We start from the raw sequence: 15,810 nt of genomic DNA on the forward strand, positions 1-15,810 counted from the left end.
ATTATGTATCTTTACCTATGATCATCAATAAATAGACGAGCCCACAGACTCAGCCCAGCTTTACCTACTCATATTTCTTCTCTCTCTTCTTTTCTCCCCCTCCCCTCTCTCTCTGTCACTCTCTCTCTCTCTCTCTCTCTCTCTCATGGAGCAGGTCTCTACCCATGCTCAGTCTTTCACCTCTACTGCTCTAACCCCTATCATTAAGCCTTAAATGTCTGTGCTTGCAGCGAGACTCCATGGGACAGAGCTTGCTCTTTATCTATTTCTGAACACAGTTCTGATCTCCATGGTTATCGCCACCTCATGTGTCCTATCCTTGGGAAATGAGTGATGGGCAGAGGAGCTTATCTGTGGGCTTGGTTGTCATATATGCTTCGTGGTTGATTCTTCTGTCATTACTCCTAGAAAAGCCCATCTGTTGGGGTGATATCTTGATGAAAACTCTTTCCTGCTCGCTCCCACCAGCCCCAGAGTTCAGGCAGGCCACTGGATTTGGGGATTATCATTTTCCCCCTTCTAATAATGGAAGACATTCTGGTCTGTGGAAAGTCTAGCCTCAGTGGTCAACTGAGTGCTCAAGGTTGGACAACCTCTGTGGATGCACTGTTGTTGACCCTACTCTGTGGAATAGGCTATTCTACACCTACATGGGACAGAATGGGAATGAATGAAACTAATAACTCTAGTCACAGTATTGAAATCTTTTTAGTTATGAATTTAACTATTATAGCTTAACTATAACACCTATGCAACTGCCTGATAAAGCTGCGCATACTTTTACAACATAAGACAGTACTATAATGTTAATGATTGCATAAGATAAAATTTTGCATAGAGCAAAAAATTGTGTGCAAATAGACAAATGCTTAAGATCACAGCACGCGTTGGTAAAATCATATGTGATTTATGGTATGATGTTTTTATGGTTATTGGTGTGGAAAAGCAAAGATTAAGCATCTATGTATGTGGTCTTGCAAAGTCAAGAGTAAAACGTTTCAAAGCCAGTGCAAAATGTTGTGGATTATGCTCACCTCTGAAAAATATCCATTACACACATTTCGGAACAAAGGATGCATTCAACATGCTCCTGAGATCAAAAGCTAAACACTGAAAGGGGCTGGGAAATAGATACTCTCCTGGTTTATGGCATTAAGCTCAAATGAAGAAGTGACCAAAGTGATTACAGAACTTATAAATAATTGTGCACGGTTGTGTATTCCAAACATCTTGGGATAGCAGTGCTTTTAATAGCAATACATGGGCTGAATTGGATAGCTCGTGGCTTATATGCAAGCTATGGCAAAAAGAGCTCAAAGGATTGGATAAGCCCCAAGGTTCAAAAACTGAAGGTATTCATGTTCAGTTACTTTCTAACTTTCTTAGACCAAATGAGGCTTTCATTTGGGGTCAAGATTTTCTGTTTATTTCCTGAGATACAAGAAGTCAACGGAGGATGACCCGGATCATCAGAGGATGATCTTATGGCAAGAAAATCTCACCAGAAATAGGACAGACTGCAGAGGTGTCTGGCACAGGACACCTGGAAAAACTGCAAATGAGCTGGAAAGATCATCACTGCCCTATAGGCAGGTCTAACACACTATCCACGCACATGTCATTGTATGAAAAACAATTTGCCTACAGAAGAATATCGTTAAGTCCCTGACAGATAGTCTGTGCTACAGATTTATGGGTGTTTGTTATAAGATCAAACGTTATCACATACCTGCATATTCCAAATGGTATTGGCATAACAGGTAACTTCACGTTATTTTTGTGGATTTGTTCCATGTTACCCAAATATGATCAAATATCAAATGGTACAATTGGGAAGGTTATGACTGTACCATAAATACTGTCCAATTGCAGTACGATTTGTTACTATCCTCCAAAATGTATATATGATTATTGTCTTCAAGGGTACATTATATTGGCAAACAACAGCACGACTTTCTTAGTATCAGACTTATCTAAGAGTCAATTTTGTTCAGCTGTGGCATTTCAACTTTCATAAGAAAGAAGGATAGAAGTGGTATCACTAACCATCTATCTCTTCCACACCCGGAAATGAACATAAGTTACAACTTTGCAATAACAGTAAGAATGTCATGCTAAAGATTACATTGTAGGATATATCTCAATTAGGTTGAATATTAATTACCAAGAAATTAAGACTGTAAGGGACCCAAGGGGATGATAACGTTGGGTCGAGGTCTTGTCTGTAGGTTGACAGATAGTGGAAACATCTGATCACCCAGAAAGCACATCATGCCAGCCAACACAAGACCAGGAAGAGAAGCAGACCAACGCTGTTGACATCAGCTAACTACACGCCAGCCACTATCCAGGCGCGCTGGAAGGACACTTCACTGGTGACTAAGATCACTCCAGAAGACTGACGTTACACTATTAGTGACATTTGCTATTAGGCTACTGTGGGACACTGGTCCGGCTGACATCCATTGATATAGTGTACCCAAACCAAGAGCAAGGATGCTAACTCAGAAGGACTAAACCGCACTCGTGTCTGTCTAAGACATCAGATAAATCCCACACTCCGAGGTCTTTGTTATGGAATCGAAACAAAATAGCTACAATTGTTTAGACTTAATGCATACCTTTCATTTTGTATGTCTAAGATACTGTCAAAAGGATACATTGTAAAACTACTACTTGTACTGTAAGAAATGCTGCGACATTGGTATGACTCTCCAAAGAGGAGGAGATAGAAAACTTTCACTCATAGCATAGATCTTATATGCAGCCAGAAGTTGCCAATGCACTTCATTATGTTCATTCCTTTTATTTAAACAACAAATCAGAATGAAATGTTTATGGGAATATTGGTACTTGTTAAGAATTTGCACTAATTATTGCATTTATAGTTGTGTAAAAGTTTTACAAGGTCAATCGTGGTCAACATTGAGTAGGGAAATGGGAATAATTTTTGAATATCAATTTTGACATGACACATTGGCTCAGCTACAGCTATGCCACATGAAAGGTGAGCCATTTCTTTAAAATTTTGCATTAATTTCATAGTCATTTTCCATGATCATTTTCTCAGATTATTTTTCCCAGATATTTTCTTTGAAATACTACAAGTACATTGTAAGTACTACTAATGCTCTGAAACTGATATATGAAAAACAAATTTTATTTTTGGACATACCCATAAGCCTTATATAAGAAATGTGCAGCCAAAAGTTGCCATGTCACTTCATTAGCTTCATTCTTTTTGTTTCAACAACTAATCAAAATGTAATGTTTATGGGAATATTGATACTTGAATTGATGTTTGTACTAATGTTTGAAAAATGTAAAAGATGCTCATCTATTTGGTATGCTATTCAAATAAAAAGGGTGGGGAGAGAAAGAGAGAAAGTATTTTTAAGAGTATCTTTATCCATTCTTATTTCAATTGAGCAATTGGGATTTGATGCTCTTTTACTTTATTTTCTCTGAATATTTTGAGTATCCTATGTTGTTTTTCTTTTCATGCATCTTGAAGTACGATTATTTTCTTATTACTTTTTCTCATTATTTTTAAGCTATTATTAGACGTTTATCTTTGATTTTGATTACTAAGAATGAAGATCATTTTTATCATTCTAAAATTATTCATAAGTTGAGAGTAAAATCTTCATTCTTGTTGACAATCACACTTACTTTTTACATCCCAAGTTTTTGCAATATGTTTTGGGTGTCTATTTTGAATCACTTGAAGTATCATTTGATGATGCTACATGATTTTTATCTTTTTAATTTGAGTCAAATTTTTCTCGTATTTTTATATCACTCGCCCTTCGTCTTATTTTCTTAACACAAAAAGGGGGGATATTTAGCATTCCAAGCATATTCACATCTAAGAAATATAATTGATGTATGGATATTGTGTCTTCAGACACAAGGTTTGAACTCTGACATATGCAAACTCATGAACATTTGGTGCGGACTCGAATTCCTCGGTAAAAGGGCCGGTTGAGGTCAACACACCCAAAAGGTGTCATCATTACCTTCCCATCCAGTATGAATTATCTATGCTTTGTTACCTGGTCATTGATCCTGGCTATCCCCAAGAAAGCCTGGGGTAAAGGCGTGATTCCCTCTCTTGTTCCAGCAATCTTAAAGCTTCACTACTGTCTCTTTACTGGCCTCCCATGGCCACATGCTTTCTATCTCGGAATCCTCACTTCCACGTGTCTGCAAGCTTCTCATATTTTCCTTTAATTCTTTCACCAAGGAAAATACCATAGGGGATCCCGTCTGCCCTATCTATTACTTTGACTTGTCTCTGTCTGTCATTCTTCACTCATATTCTCAGACTCCCTGCTCTTTCTTCTCGGGACCCAACCCACAAAGGAAAAATCCCTTTTTGTAACCACCACTACCAGGTTACAGACAACCTCATTCACAGGTCGCCCTGGTACCAACCTTGGAACCATATGTTTATGTGACAGGCATCTTGGCTTATATATCCCGAAGACTATGCACAATCAGAACAAGGGAAATACAAGGATTCCCTCTCATCTTGAGAGAAAGTCTTTTTCTTTAACTATTGAAGATCTGAAAACTTCTTGTAATCCTGGCTATACGTGGGTAATATGATATGTCCATGCACCTGTCCTATGATGACTATCACCTTAATTCAGGATCACTAAGGAGTGAAGATCATTTTCTTATTATTTTATATTATTACTTATGATCTTTGATAATGAAAATTGTTATGCTTGACTTTGCTAAATGGAAATGAAGATCATTCTTATCATTTTTACAGCAGTATTGCTAAGTTACACTTCATTTTGATATTTGATTGCGAATTCATTTTTGATTCTTTATCTGACTACACTCACTAGTATTGCTGTTTGTTGATTAAGTTTGATTGTAACAGGATACCCTCTTATTTTATTTCTGTAAAAACAAGGGGGGGATATATAACCGACCAGGCATGGGGGTATGGTTGATGTATTAAGTACTTGATCAGATCCATTCATGATCAATGTATTGGCACTTCTAAGGGCAAGAGAATTCCTGAGCCTGAGTCACAAAGGCTTAGCCCTCACCTTGTCAAACCTCATTCCTCTGAAAAGCTCATGTCAGGAGAATCCCCACCAACTCCGACCTTGTCATTGTCTATCCAACCAAAGTTAAGAACTACCTACTATGTCACGTATTCATTGATCACCTCACAATCCACAATAAAAGCTGGGGTTAGGTGCACTGCTTTTTCTCTTGTTTCCTGCAACTTTGGAGTTTTTCCTGCTGTCTCTCTTTATCTGTCCAAGCGCCACTCTTGGCACTTTCTATCTCGGGATTCTTACTTCCGCTTGGTCTCTTATGTCTCAGATTTTCCTTTTATTATTTTTCTAAGTAAAATAGTATCGGGGCCATAGCCGCTCCCCATTTCAATTCACTTCTCTGTGTCTCTTGATTTATCACCCATTTTCTCTGACTCCTTGCTCCTTCTCGAGCACAAACCCACTAAGGAAATACATTATGTAGCAGCGGCAGGTAGGATTCTTATCCCAGCTTTCACAAAGATATATGATCTCAGGATTCACTGACCTAACCTCGGTCACCATGACCATACGTGAAACATCTGGGTACCGAAGACTAAGATTCACGCGACTTCCATTTTAGCACCTGGGTTTCAGGACCCCAGCCCCAGGAGTACCCGTTCATTCCCCGCCCCCAACTCCAGGAATTCCTCACTACTCCCACTACCCTAAAAGTTTATAAAAAGCCTGCAAATCACAGCCTCGGGGCCAGCAGTTTTGGTGCTCAGCCCCAAGCTATAGTTTGCTCAATAAAGTACCTCTTGTGTGTTGCATTACCGTGTGTGTGTGTGTGTGTGTGTGTGTGTGTGTGTGTGTGTGTGTGTCCTCCATGAAATCAGAGCCAGAACTGGACATTAAACCTTCAACCCAAAAGGCAGGAGTGCTAGACATAGAACAGAATCGCTGCCATAACACTCCTGCTGCTGCTGCTGCTGCTTTTTCTACTACAGCTGACCGCTCTGTGGCATCCCATTCTGATGGACAGCCAAGAACACAAGGTACAAATGGAGCCCAAGAGTGACCAGGCTACCCTATAGGTTCCAGCCATCTCTCTATCTAGGCAGGCACTGATGCCAGCACGCAGTCAGCCGGCCAGCCAGGCAGCAGCGTCTAGTGCCTTCTCTAGCTGCTTCACTCCTTTCACATATCTATTTTACCTATGACTTTTACAAAATTCTGTTGCCAAAATGGACCACGTTGCGCAAGTAATATTTGAGCTTGTTTACTAGTCATTGCTTTTAGACTGCAATCATGCTCAGGATCGATATATGCAATTTGAATAAGTGGTAGTGTCGCCGATTCTAAACCACAAATAAGGCACTGTTGCTGGTTAACAAATTAATTCTTAACCTTCATAATTTACTGCTGATTAACAATTTGAATCCTCCCAGCACTGTTTTTACTTTGATGCCTTGCAATGTTGAGAATGTGTCTCATATTTAGAATTGATGCTATATTCTTTTGAGATTGAATGATTCTAAATAATTTGCCTTTTCGATAAAGTTGCAATAATGTGGCTTACATACAATTTTGAACTTCATTCAGGTTTTTAAATATTGGCTGCTACGTTTTATCCTTGCTGACCTTATGTCCAGTTTGAAAATGTAATGATACCAACATATTTAAAATTTGAATCTATTAGAAATTTCTCTAAAGCATATGCCAATTGATGCTAGGCAGTTAAAAAATGGCACTGGTTGTTAATTTTGCTTTTGATAGTATTCAATACTTGTCATAAAAACTTGTAACCTGAGGTGTAGGAGTATTGCCCTCTATATGGCAGGATCAATTGATCAAACTGCTGGATGAAATTTCCTTTCCAGGTCCAAATACTTGTGGCAGTGAGTCACATGGTTGCAAGAGTCCATGTGGATTTACCTCTAAAAGCCTTGGAAAAATAGTGTTTATATCTTGGTATTTAACCTACAATTATACTATAATTCATTTTAAAATATGATTACAGATAAAATATCTCTTGTAGCATGTGACAAAATCCAGATAAAGATTTTTAACTGTAAAACTTTTCCTATCAAGAAATATAGTCAGACATTCCTATATAAATTTGCCATGTCTAATCCCAATTAAGACGATTTAGTTTTTAAACTTTGCTTCATGGTAATACCATGTCTTAGCAAAGATCGGTCTGAAAGACATATCAGGTTTATACCTTTACGTTTAAACAAGAGTCCTCCTGCATTCTCTGGCTGTGTTTTAAAAAGCTTGTTTCTTTGAGATATGCTAAACTGCTGGAGAGTTTTGCTGATAAAATAAAAAGCCTTTTGCTCTGGCTGTTTTCTTGAGAGCAAAAATGCCTGTTTGCTTCCTAATAGTTAGGGCAAACATGTGCTCTCCTTTTCTTAAAGCTGGTCTTCCTTTAGGTTTTTGAGAGGTGGTTTTCATGCTTTGATAAGATCTCATAGTCCTTTTGTGAGGAATTCTCTCCTCAAAGCACACTTTAACCTAAAGTTTTGTTCTGCGTTTAACCATTGCTTATTAAGCTTTCACAATTTACCTGTGCTAGATAATTTCTAATAGGTAACACAGAGTTATGGCACCTGAGTTTCTTTTACCATTTGTGGCTTGTGCCTTGCCCAACTTTGGAAACAAGCAATGTTCAAGTAGAGAAATTCCTTGTGATAAACTCATATTGAATTGATAAGAATGATTTTGCCTTAGGACCTGTAGGTCTGAGTGTTATCTAGCCCCAGATACTTTAGTCAAAGGAACTTGATTCACAGTATGAATTATTCTGCTTTGAATTTCTATAGAAGTCAGGATTTTAATGCCCATAGCCTGAATTAAGTCTGAGCCTGCACTATTAGAATCATTACTGATTTTTGTTAGAGAAGCCTTTCTACCTGCTTATTTCTATAAATTTAAAATGATCATAATACTACATTAAGCATGGGTGGAAGCGGAGGTTGACATGGAATATTTCTGTCAGTTTCTGCAGCAACAGGCAGGGGAAAGATAGCAACGATACATAAGTCAGTTAAAGGAAGTGAGTTAGGTATATTGTTAGTATCATAAGTGAAGGGAAGGGCAAAAGACTGAGAGATAAGTCAATCCTCCTTGTTTAATGTAGCATTTCAATAAGAATCCATTTGCTCTTAACAGCAGGTAATACTTTTCTTAATTTCCAATCATCTGGTGTAAAAATTTTGCTGATGAAGGGTCTTAATCAGCTCTATAATGGTGAGAGCTTCCAATAGGTTGGCTTCCTATAGCACAAGCTAGAACTCCTGCTTCCTGTTTGCAGGGGGCTATCCTTAGCCTCCTTAATGCTGTTTTGGCTTGCAGAGTTCTGTGGGGACAGGGGGGGGGCAGGCTGCATGAGAAAAGAAGCCTTCAGGGATGAAGGTCTTATCTTTCTCTAGAAGTCAGGGTTTCAATGCCCACAGCCTGAATTAGGTTATAAGGTTTTATCCCAAGGATTGGAATTGGTCAAAGGAAAGTTAATACTAAGTGCAAGTGTTTAAATGACCAGCATGAATTGGTATATGCTTTAGAGAATTTTCTAATACATTCACATTTTAAATCTGTAGGAACTATTATTTTTTAAACACGGCATAAGGTCAGCAAGGAAGGAAATGAGCAGAAATTGTTTAAAAATCATGAATGAAGTTCAGAAACTTTATATGAGGCATATTAATGCAACAAATCAAAATGTAATGTTCATGGGAATGTTGATACTTGAATTGATGTTTGCAATAATGTTTGAAAAATGTAAAAGATGCTCATCTATTTGGTATGCTGTTCAAAAAAAAGGAGTGGGGAGAAAGAGGGAAAGTAAATTTTTAAGAATATCTTTATATTAGGGGGCAGCTGGGTAGCTGAGTGGATTGAGAGCCAGGCCTAGAGATGGGAGGTTCTAGGTTCAAATCTAGCCTCAGCCACTTCCCAGCTGTGTGACCCTGGGCAAGTCACTTGACCCCCATTGCCTTTGCTAAATGGAAATGAAGATCATTCTTATCATTTTTACAGCATTATGGCTAAGTGACGTTTCATTTTGATATTTGATTGCGAATTCAATTTTGATTCTTTATCTGACTACGCTCACTAGTATTGCTGTTTGTTGATTAAGTTTACAATTTCATTGTAACAGGATACCCTCTTATTTTGTTCCTGACAATACCTATATAGATATTATGTGCCAACCGCCATTGGTGTGGTTCCATATTAATACCCTTTTTGGTCATTACTCCTAAAAAACCCCATCTTTTGGGGTGATGTCTTTATGGGAACTCTTTCATGCTAGCTCCCAACAGCCCCAGAGTGCAGGCAGGCCGCTGGATTTGGGGTCGATCATTTTCCCCTTCTAATACTGGAAGACATTGTGGTCTCTGGGAAGTCTAGCCTCAGTGGTAAAGTGAGTGCTCAAGGTTGGACAAACACTGTGGACTCACAGTTGTTGACTCTGCTCTGTGGAATAGGCTATGCTACACGATTTGCTACAATCATCCAAAATGGATATATGATTATTGTCTTCAAGGGTACATTATATTGGCAAACAACAGCATGTCTTTCTTAGTATCAGACTTATCTAAGAGTCAATTTTGTTCAGCTGTGGCATTTCAACTTTCATAAGAAAGAAGGATAGAAGTGGTATCACTAACCGTCTATCTCTTCCACACCCTAAAACGAACATAAGTTACAACTCTGCAATAACAGTTTGAATGTCATGCTAAAGATTACATTGTAGGATATATCTGAATTGGGTTGAATATTACCAAGAAATTAAGACTGTAAGGGACCCAAGGGGATGATAACGTTGGGTCGAGGTCTTGTCTGTATGTTGACAGATAGTGGAAACATCTGGTCACCCACAAAGCACATCATGCCAGCCAACACAAGACCAGGAAGAGAAGGAGACCAACGCTGTTGACATCAGCTAACTACACGCCAGCCAATATCCAGGCGTGCTGGAAGGACAGTTCACCGGTGACTAAGATCACTCCAGAAGACTGACATTACACTATTAGTGACATTTGCTATTAGGCTACTGTGGGACACTGGTCCGGCTGACATCCATTGATATAGTGTACCCAAACCAAGAGCAAGGATGCTAACTCAGAAGGACTAAACCACACTCGTGTCTGTCTAAGACATCAGATAAATCCCACACTCCGAGGTCTTTGTTATGGAATCGAAACAAAATAGCTACAGTTGTTTAGACGTGAATGTATACCTTTCATTTTGTATGTCTAAGATACTGTCAAAAGGATACATTGTAAAACTACTACTTGTACTGTAAGAAATGCTGCGACATTGGTATGACTCTCCAAAGAGGAGGAGATAGAAAACTTTCACTCATAGCATAGATCTGATACCTCTGACAACAAAAAGTGAGGTGCAGGCAGAAAATGCTACACAGGCAGGTTTAATGGACAGATGATCCTGATGTTACTATCTAAGAAAGGTCTGAGACATCACGCAAAATGCACTCTGAAGTCTTTAATCAGGAACCTAAGTTATTGAAAAAGATCCTTCACATCCATGCAAAGATTATGTTCCTGGCAATACCTAGGTGGATGTAACGTGCCAACCACCGTGTGTGTACTTGAGCTTTAGTACCATTGTTAACCAATACTCTGGAAATCCTGTCTTTTGGGGTAATATCTTCATGGGAATGGTTTCTTGCTCCCTCCCAATAGTCCCAGAATTCAGACAGGCCTCTGGATTCGGGGTCTATTGGCTTCCCATTCAAATATTGGAAGATGTTCTGGTATTTGAAAGTAAAGCCTCAGTGGTCATCTGAGTGCGCTAGGTTGGACAATTTCTGTGGACGCGCAGTTAATGACTCTCCTAGGTGGAAGGAGTTATCACACACATACATGGAGCAAGGGCAGACTATGATCTAAGTTTCCCTTTTGGGAGTAGGTATTGAAAATATGACACAATAGGCACGGATATACTTGTAGTAAAAGCACATTGAATATTATACATTAACGACTAGGAAAGAAAAAGCTACACCAAATTCAACAAGTTCAAGAAACTGTAGAAATTGTTTCTACATGAGAAACAACTTAAGCTTCCATTTACCCAAACATTGGTTTGGTGGAATGAATTTTCCAAATATTGGTAACGTGATATGCTTGGCTATCATATTGATGGGTTTATTTATACAAGCAGAAATTTAAATGAGGATGATATACGAAATACGCAGCCAGAACTTGAAATGTCACTTCATTATCATCATCCTGGGTATTTACACTGCAAATCAGAATGTAATGTGTTTGGGAATGTTGGTATTTGTTAAAAATTTCACAATACTGGTTGTATTAATGTTTTTACAAAGCTTTTAATGGTGGAAAAATTATGCTCCTGTACAAGACGAGTTTTAGTCAGTTTAGGTCAGGAATTAGAAATCATTGGGAATGTAAATGCTGATATTACATATTGGCTCAGCTTCAAACATGCCACATTAACAGTGAGCCAAGAGTCTAAAATTTTGTTCTCATTTTGGAATCACATTCCCAAGATCATTTGCTCAGATGATTTGGTATGTTATATACATGATCCTCCAGAATTGTTCAGAGAGGATGTTTTTCTTTGAAGGGATCTCTCCCAACAACAACAACAACAAAAATTTAAAAATGGGGAGAAGAATCTTAAAAATGTCAGTATTTTCACTTTTGAGAACAGTTTTGATTCACTTTCTATTATTCAATTTTGATTTTCCTTTTGCTCAACTATGGCCACAAGTTTTAGTACATGGAAAGTACCTTTAATGCTCTGACCCTGGATTACAAAGGTACAAGAATTTTACTGTTTCAGGCACCCAAAAGTCTGAAACGACACGAACATGACAGCATTTGTTCAAGATCAGATGACTATTCTGGAAGGTGATGTCTGATTGCATGTAAGGAGAATCATAATGAAGCTTTCATTGTGGACCAGACAGCCTCAGCCACGATTATACACTTTCCATATGAAATGGATGTTTGAGGTTGGGAAATGCAGAGACATGGCGTAGTGACACCCTCAGTCGCTGAATGTCCTGGCATCGAGCTACCAACCAGTTTCCTATGTGGCAGGCATCTGGCAGTGAGCACGGAGAGATCCCCAAGATGCAGTATCAGTAGGAGAGAAAGGAAGGACTTATCCTTCATCTCCAGAGACAGTATTTTGCTAACTGTTGAAAAGGCGGACAACTTCTGATAGTCCAGACTGTGAAAGGTGGCGTGTTTGATTATTGCACCTGTCATGTGAGCCATAGAATTCTACCTCATTAGACCAGGATCAGTAGCGTGGAAATTATTTTCTTAACATTTTATATCTACTAAGACTGTTGCATCGATCCTGAAATGCAGACAGGCAGATAGAAAGATCAGTTTGGGATTTTTAAGACTGATCACTGAACCAGCTTATGCTGATGTTCACTCTGGATTGGTATATCTAAGTTATACAATCAGGGTGGGTTTTTCATCCTGTATCAGAATATGATTATGCACCAGAGTGTTTGTATTTGTTAATGCTGTGATGTTGCTACTGATTTAGGCTGGAAAATGGCCAAACTTGAGGGCCTAACAAGCTGACCTGTCAGAACCGTAAGTATACCAAATTAACCCTTTCCTTGCAACGTCTTGGTCTCAATAATAGAAAACCAGTCTGTTTGTCAAACAGCTTGCTTAAGTGTTTTATGGTCTTTACAAGTACATGCCAAGAAATGAGATCTTAAGATAAGCTCCTAGGATCGGAGCAGTTTACGTGTCTGTGTCTCTGTTATTTGTCTTCTGGCTTTTGCTGTTTGTCTCGTGGGTCTTTCTGTATTTAGACGCAGGTATGTGGATGTGTTGGAGAGGGTGTCCTATAGGGTTCTTTGAGTCTTTGTTGTGGCTGGATTAAGAAAAAAAGGGGGGAGGGGAGTTTGGGATGCAGGGTCACAAAGGAGAATAGATTTTGCACCCCTGCTCCCTCTGCCTGCGTTCCAACAGGCAGGCTATGATGAAGTAACAACACTGTTCCTGCTCCTGGAAGCAGGCTTCAGGGCTAGAGAGAGAGTGCAATTATCCGTTCGATGATTTTTCTCTCCTTCTTCCTTTGGATGGGCCCCCAAAGGAGCGGAAGAGAGAAAATTCTGAGCAGAAAAGGGAGATTCTTACTCCACAGTTAGAAACTTTCTCTTAAAATTAATTCTCAAACTGGGAGGATTGATAATGATTTTGATACGGTACAAATGTAATTCCATGTATTACTGTTTGCCAGTGAAATGTGAAATGTTGCCAGATTTTTATTGAGCACAAAAACCCATGGTTAGGGGTTTGTTTTGTTAGGTCTTGCAATGCATAATGATTTCAGGGAATTTGAGAATTGTGTAAATGTGATTGATAGCAAGTCTGATGCAGAGAGGAAAGTTTATTCTGTATGGACAGAAATTGTACTGACTACTTTATAAATGTGAAAGTCATTCAGAGAAACTTGTGTTGTTGAAAAGAACTTATTCTAGAATTTGAATTTGGGGATCCTTCAAATCACCTTTATTTTCATAGCAGCAAGAAATTATATTACACACACAAGCAGTTTTTTAAAGTGGTTGATCTGTGCATGGGATTAATGAGATAAGTGCTAAGAATTGATGTTTTACAAAAGAGGAAATTTTTAAATGATGTTGTTTTTAATCAAGGTTATATGTATTGTTTTTAAACGTGCAAAATGCAAAATGCATAGGAAGGAATTTGTAATCTAGAAATGCACATGTATGTATTCAGATACCAAATGCTGGAAATGAGTAATGCTGAGTGAATGCTAAATATGTCTGCATTATATTATGAAGAGGATTAAGTTTTCCACCTAAATAGGTTAAGGGTATATGACATACAACCTGGATGTCCTTAACAAGATAAATTCAACCAGCCCTGTCATCGAGAGGGCTTTTCATGAGGATTAAATACAGTCAGGCTTCAGGTATATCAGCGAGGTCAGGCTGGAACGCCAGGTAACATGGAGCTAACTAGGGAAAGGTGATTAAGTACATGTGAAAGGAAATAACTTCCTATCTTCTAACCTAGCTAGAGAAGTTAATAATTGGATTTGGGGGTATCTGGATTCATTTTATGAAGTGCTCCGTTTCAATGACAGTAATGAATAGAGATACTAGTTGATATTAAGATACAACAAATTATAAATTGGAATTTAATCCAGTATGTAGCAATATTTTGAGCTACAAGAAAACTAAAGAGGAGGATCTAAATGCTTTGTACTTCAGTTTGGTTACACACTGAAAGATTGCTAGAGAACTGAATCACAGTTATTTGGAAGTTGGGAAGTTCAAACTAAAAATTTACTGAGAGTAAATTATTATGAAAGAGGTTTGATAAATTCCCAATTTTAAATTGAAGAACGCTCACTTGTTAAAGAAGGATGGGACAAGGCCGTTAAGTAATAAATCTAAATGGAGCCAAGGAGCCTTCGGATAACTTGCTCAAACTATTAACCCCTTCCTTGCACACAGGAAGGAGAAGGAAGTGCTTATAATTATTCTACACTGATACTCATGATCTGACATAGGGGCTTCCAAGAGTTAACAACCGCTGTGTGAGAGAACTTAAAGATGAGTATATCTTAATTGTAGAAACGGAGGGTTTAAGGTGCTCAAGCAAGCAAATATTGCCAGGCCTGGCTGACCAAAAAAAAGCTTGTTTGCAGCTGTGGAATCTCACTACAAACATTCCAGGTCCAGAATGATAAAATGAGTTAAGTGATATGTAATTGATAAAGTGACCTCATACGAGTTCTGGGGATTGTTGGTTGATGTTTTGGTTACATTGTTCATCTGTATCAGGATATATGTGGCAAACAATAGCCAAAGAATAGGTAGGGTGTTAAAAATGACATCTATGTGAAATGCTTGCTCAGAAATTTATGATTGTTATGTGAATGGCTGCTAAAATGTGTTTAAGTATTATTTGGATGTAAACAAAACCTTATTGTAAACCTGACTCTACCATATATTTTGTTACCTCAGTCTACCAATTTGTGCTCTGAACTGAAATTATGGTTGAGCTCTAGGCTGAAGACTGTTCAATGATGTCATCTTTTAAATCAGAATTCTTTTGGGTTACCGATTAGCGGTTGAAGTGATACCAGGGGGCTGGTTGTCTGACTTATGATGGTAAAAGCAGGTTAGAGAAAGTGGGGAGGTGTGATGGGTTTGAATTTGGTAGGAGGGAACTTTGATTTCGAGTCCAAAAAGCTTTAGTAGGTGGGTTTGTAAAGGAAGGATGGACGGTGTGCTCTGCTTTTAAGCAGAGGGTTTTGAAGAAACAGAAAGGGAGAGAGAAGGTGAAAGAGAACCGATGAATGTTCTGCTCTCACAATTGGCTCTTTAACTTAGGGATACTATATAACGTAATGTATGTGGGAAAATCAGCCATGATTCTTTCATTTCTCTGGACAGTTACCCTGAAGTGATTCCTGCATGACCTTGTCTCAGTCTGTCAGATGGCCTAGGTCCAGGAGAGGATACAGCCCTGGTTTATAGGGAACCACTTAATTCAGCACTCATGTGACTACACCTGATGGGTAAATACATGAAAATCATGGAGTGATCAGCCTTGTAGGGATATTCAAGGCTTGTTTGGGGGTGTGGAGATTTGTTCCTGGATTGCTGATGAGCAAATTTCTCTCAGCTGAAATGGGGGGAAACTTGTCTTTTAAGGAAAAAGAAGGCTTCTGGGACCCAGTGGCAAGGGCTCTAAGGAGAGAAAAAGTCCTAGGATGGTTATAGAGAAGGCAGCCCAAGGCTCAC

This window comes from Monodelphis domestica, chromosome X (assembly GCF_027887165.1).
Source record: "Monodelphis domestica isolate mMonDom1 chromosome X, mMonDom1.pri, whole genome shotgun sequence".
Taxonomy (NCBI): domain Eukaryota; kingdom Metazoa; phylum Chordata; class Mammalia; order Didelphimorphia; family Didelphidae; genus Monodelphis; species Monodelphis domestica.